General features: G+C 39.2%; 1 pseudogene; it reads right to left on the bottom strand.

Annotated features, from left to right (window-relative positions):
* Positions 1-4,726: 4,726 nt before the first annotated feature.
* Positions 4,727-5,635, bottom strand: LOC147724607 (uncharacterized; annotated as a pseudogene).
* Positions 5,636-6,227: the final 592 nt, after the last annotated feature.

Here is a 6,227-nt window from a genome sequence, read left to right on the forward strand (position 1 = left end):
ACACCAAAGCCATCAACAGGCTATGTGCAGTCACCAGCAATTTCACTCGTCGCAGTATCAACATGCAGCGAGAATTAAGTGACTGCACACGTGCAGTTGCAAAGAGTGTGGACAAAATGACATTGGTCTTGGAAAGCATGCAAACCACCAACTCAGGTGCAAGCGCTCTCCTCTGCTCTGGAGAAAGCGAGGACAACTCCAGTAGGAGTAGTAGCAACCCTACCCCAACTAACATCATGGTGCAACGCAGGAGTGGAAGGCGTTCTACTACCGGAGCTGAGCATGAGGCCATGCCTCCACAGGAGCAACATGCTTACACCCGCCAGCGTAAAAAATGACTTTGTGTTCAATTACCTATGCAGAAGAAATGCGTTGAGAAAATTTGTTCATTCCTTTAACACGTATGGATATTTACGTTTTCAAAAATTTGAAGTAATGAGTCAAACATATAGTACTGTTTGCATGTTGTGAATTAAAAGAACAATAGCAAACTTCTATTGGTGTTTAGTATTTTTTCTTACCTAAAAATAATTACGTGTAGTCTCTGCCCTTCTTTGGCGACCAGCCATGGCTCCTACTCCTGCCACTGCCATTCTTGGCGGAGGGTTATCATCATCATCAGATGTGTCAGAGTCACTCACTTCAATTTCTGTGCCTTTGGGAATTGCCATGTTATGCAGCATTGCACATGCTGTCACAATTTTGCAACATGTCTCTGGATTGTATTGCAATGCACCTCCACTTTTGTGTATGCATCTGAAACGGCTTTTCAGGATTCCAAAAGTACGTTCAATTACCGCACGTGTGGACCAGTGTGCCCTGTTGTACCGTCTTTCACTTGCATTTGCAGGATTTAAGTATGGGGTGAGTATGAAATCACGCACTGCGTAGGCACTATCACCTGCAAGTTAGAGAGGAAAAAGTAACTGTATGTTCCATTCCATATTGATGGATGGATGGATGTTTGCATGTGTATTACTTACCTAGCAGGTATCCATCTCCAAACTGACCAGCACTGAAACGTCTATGAATTGCGCTATGTCTGAAGATGTAAGAGTCATGTGTACTCCCTGGAAACTTTGCTACAATGTCATTGATAATGTATTTTGCATTGCATATGATCTGGATGTTTAGCGAGTGGTAGCTTTTTCTATTCGGGAATACATATTCTATGGCTGCTGGTGGAGTGATGGCAATATGGGTTCCATCTCTGCATCCAATCACATGTGGGAATCTTGCAATTTGATAGAAACCCAACTTGGTTTCCTGTATGGCTTGCTGTGTATTTGAGAAATATATATGATGTTGGAGTCTACTTATCATTGTGTCCAGGAAGACATGAAAAAAACGTGATAGGGCACTCTGTGACACTCCACCAACCTCTGCAATTACAGTTTGAAAGGAGCCAGAAGCCAAAAGGTGCAGTGAGCACAATACCTGCGCATGTGTTGGTATTGATTGTGTTCTGCCTGTTGGGTGTGCCAAAAAAGGTTCCAATTCATTAATGAGGTCAAGAATGGTGTGAGGATGTAGCCTGTATTTTTCATAGATCTCCTCCTGAGTCTGCTGGAACAGCGTAATGCGTATTCTGAAGATTCTATCCTGCCTTTGTCTTCTCTGGGCAAGAGCTTGAATGCGCAGCCTCCTGGCAATCAGGTACAGGCCCGCCATTTTCGAGAGAAAGAAAATGCATTTTGGGAGCTTTTTTATGTGATTTTTTTTACCACCTGCTTCTACTTGGTGTTAATAGCGATTTCTTAAAATGCGAATTTAGGAAATTCGCAATTTGCGATTTTTTCTTACATCTCAATGTGATTTCTTGCCTTACGATTTCTTATTTGCGATTTTCGCAAAATTATGAAAATGCAAAATTAGAAATCGCAATTTATCCCGCGAAAAATCACTTCTCGCACACTAAGAATTAGCAAAAAATGCGAATTCTTATTATGTGATGCGATTTCTTTTATACATGCCAATTGCACTTTTTCATGTCGCAAACGCTGCAAAATTGCGATTCGCAGCATTTGCGACATGCAAAACACTTGATACTTCTGCCACCTAGTATCTGCACTGTGATTGGAACCAGGGAAGAGAGCCCAAACAGGCTGCTTAGTGTCCTCTTTTTTAAGCTGTTGATTGAAGCTATATGTTTATGAACTGCTTTTAGATTGCTATTTTGCACATGTTTTATATATAACTACGCAAAATTTCTTTTAGACTGCTTTTTGCCCTCGAGGACATACTTCCATTTTAAATAGAAATAGACCTACTATATAGCAGTTACATGGATATGAACTGTAATATTTATAACAATTAGCTAGTTGCACCACCTTTTTTTTAAAAATAAAAAATTATAAAAGTTCTATAGTCATATGGAATTGTGATAATTGTATTCCATCTAATATTTGGCATAACTCATTAAATCTTTGAATATCTATTGAATATTGATGAGGCTGGATTCTACCAACCGTCCATCATGTATTCACCAGTTTTAAATACATTAAAACATTTGAAGTCTAGTGGTGCTCCTGAACCAAATAGGAATAATAAGAATAATTCCATATTATTCTACATTTATTAAAATGGGTCTCATCAATGCCCATCCAGTTCGAAGTTGAAAGCCCTTCTTGACATGGATGGTAAATACTTTGAAATATACTATTACATGAACTGTGTAAAGGATAAAAATATCATACCATAAAATAAAATGGTTTCCAAGAAGGTTGTGGAATTGAGGACATTGTAATACCTTTCTCCATGGTTGCCCAAAGAGCTGTTACATGGAGAGGTGCATAATTACATGCCACCTTTATTGACTCTAAAACAGATTTCACTGAGCCAATAGGCATCTGTTAAAATAGGCCAGGTCGGGCATTTTGCCTTCTTTGCTGTTGGTTAGTCTCCAAAAAAGTTTTTCACGAATAGAGGTTTAAATCAGGGTTGTGGACTCACATTGCTGCTTTTTATATATCTCTAAGTAACAGACTTATGCCCACATGCATCAAAGTAAATTGCATTTGCAAACGGTGCGAATCGCAGAAATCGTCCGTTTGCGAATGCAATTTATTGCTTTGGGATGCATCATCTTTAAAGTGTATTTCCGCTATTTTAGGAATCGCAAAATGCTTTGCGATTCCTTAAAAAAAAAATCGCAATTTGTGCGAATCGCATTTTTTTGTGAAAAAATTGTATGCATGAAAATTTGTTATTTGCGATTTCTTAAGAAATCGCAAATAAGAATTCTTAAAATAAGAAGAAGTCAAGCCTGGTGGTATTTTCCTCAAGATTGCACAATGAAGGTGCAATCCATCAAGAGTGCATATAAGGTGCCCCAGAAAGCATCAAACTGTTTTTCACAATGGTAGCATTCTTTTTTTTGGCACGTAGACAGAGGTTGGGAGCTGCAGCAGGATGGAGGAGAAGGATTATTCAGGAGAGAATTTTCAGAGTGCGCATTACCTTACTAGGGCAGACAGAAGCAGAAATCTATGATAAGTATAGGCTTAATGCTCATTTAATTTTAGATTTAATTGATAATTTGGACCCAATCTTGCAGAGAGAAACACGCAGGCCACAAGCCATACCAACCCATGTTCAGGTATTATGTTCACTACACATCCTTGCCTCTGGGTCATTTCAGGGTGTAATAGCCATTGCTGGTGGTGTCTCCCAGAGTTCCCTTTCAAGATTTTTTAATGCTTTTCTGAATGCCATGTTGCAAAGCATAAGGCATCACATTAAATTTCCAAATACACAACAGGAATTGCTAAAAACCAAGTTAGATTTCTACAACATGGCACATTTTCCACATGTCATTGGCTGTGTAGATGGCACACATGTTCCCATTTGCCCACCTTCTGAAAATGAGTACATTTTCCGCAACAGGAAAAGTTACCATTCTCTCAACATACAAGCAATTTGCAATTCTAAAACTATCATCACAGACTTAGTGGCAAGTTACCCTGGAAGTGCCCATGACTCCTATATTTTTAGACACAGTGCCATCCACACACGACTGCTTGCTGGTGATTTTGGAGATGGATATTTGCTTGGTAATTATACATTTCCTAATCTTTACATATCCCGGAGCCTTCTAGACACATGTTACTCATGCATTGTATCTGTTATTACTTCTTAGGTGACAGTGCCTATGCAGTGAGGTCATACATATTAACACCTTACCTCAATCCAGCAACAAGAAAAGAACAGCAGTACAACCATGCTCACATAGCAACCCGCAATGTGATAGAGAGAACCTTTGGTGTGCTGAAATCTAGGTTCCGAATACTACATAAGACTGGTGGAGCTTTACAATATCGTCCTAAAATTTGTTGTAAAATAGTTGCTGCATGTGCAATGTTGCACAACTTAGCCACTAGAAGAGGCATAGAACTGGATTTGGATGATGTACTACCTCAAAATGATAATCAGCCTCAACAACCCCATGCAAGATTACATGGACCGGAAGCAGCAGAGGGTAGAAGGAGAAGGGCAGAGATAACACAACATTACTTTTAACAAAGGTAAGAAACACACAAGACATTCAGGTACTTGACTGTAAACTGTTTATTGCACAGAAATTAAAGTATATGCAGTTTTCTCTAAAAATGTTAAAGCTTTTAGATCAAAAAGTACGTTTCTTCGCATTTACTTTAAAGCTGAAAGCAATGCTTTTTAAATCAGATGGTCATCTTTTTGACAAAAATGAAACTTTTAAGGTACCATATCATTTTTTACTTCCACGCACCCCTAATGCTTCGCCTGTAGTTATCATATTGCCCATGGGCATGTCGCTTGATATGTCTTTTTTCCTGTTGCTACGGCGTGCCGCAGATAACACTGGGTCAATTATGCCACTGACATTTCTGCCAACATCACTACCCCCCAATTTCTGGCTGGTTTGCAGGTGCTGCATCTATTTGTATTCTTTCTACAACATTATGGAGTGTCCCCATTCCCCTAGCAATGTCTCCACAAATTTGTTTCATTTTCAATTGCATGGCAACTGTCTGCTTGCAGAGTTGAGCAGTAGTGCTTGAAAGCCGAGACATTCCCCTGGTGTGATCCTGCATGCAGGTCATTGATCTAAGATGCCTCTTAGCACTTCGCCCTTGCTGTGACTGTATTACTGTGCACAGTGTTTCCAAAGATGTTGCAATGCGGTCAAGCTTATCTGATGTTGTTCTATGCCCTTTCTTAATTACATTTGCCATGTATTTAATACTGTTGTGCAATCTCTTTGTCTATGTGACCAAGTTTTCCCTTCATGACTCTAATATCTTTGCCTTGTAGGCGCTGAAATTTAAGAATTGTATCCTCAACAACACTGCCAGTGCTGCTCTCCTCTACAGCTCTTCCTCTTTGTGACGCATGTGACCGGCGCCTATAAAACTGTTGGAGTCTATTACGCCTGCTCTGCATTGGGTTAGAGGTTGCTGGTGTTTCAACAGTCTGGGACATTTACATTTTAATTTTCATCACTATCAGACTGCTGCAGTTGGCGCACTCTGTGTCTTTGCCTTCTTTCCAAAATTGAGTTTGATGAAGTTGTAGCATTTGACTCATCTGTGTCTTGTCCATCTTGAGTATTAAACTCTGTCAATTCATTTTCAATTATTTCTTGTTGTGTATCTATGATTGAAATAGTGCAAACAGTGTGTTACTTTCAAATTTGCACTACTTTATTATTTTTCCAAAATTGATTGTAAAATAAAAATCACTTGCTGCATGGCTACTTTGGTCTCCTAACATGCTATCATTCATTTTTTTAAATTTGCTGATCAATTGCATATTAAATTAAAAAAAAAAACTACAACTGCCATGATGCACTGCTTCATGACTTAAAATAGTTAATATACAGGTTTTGTAAATGTACAATAATTACTAGATTAGAGCATTGAAAAATAAGCAGCAACAAGATAATTGTAAGGCCTCTTTCAATCACTTTGCACATTTTAAAAAACATTTTCAAATTATCTTACCTAACGAAGGTCCAACAGGCTCTGAGGTATCGAGGTCAATTACTCCACCAACAGCCTCAGTTAAAAGTGTTCCTTCAACCATGTCTTCCAGGGGGGTATTGGGCCTATCCCTGAAGGTTCCTCCACCAGTCCTTTTAGCAGACTTCATCTTGGTTGCTATTCTTTCCTTGGCACGGCTGCGCAGGTCATACCAGCGTTTCTGTAAGCTGTTTATATCACGATGTGCAACACCCACAGCATTCACCT

The sequence above is a fragment of the Lissotriton vulgaris genome, chromosome 4_1, assembly GCF_964263255.1.
Source record: "Lissotriton vulgaris chromosome 4_1, aLisVul1.2, whole genome shotgun sequence".
NCBI lineage: Eukaryota > Metazoa > Chordata > Amphibia > Caudata > Salamandridae > Lissotriton > Lissotriton vulgaris.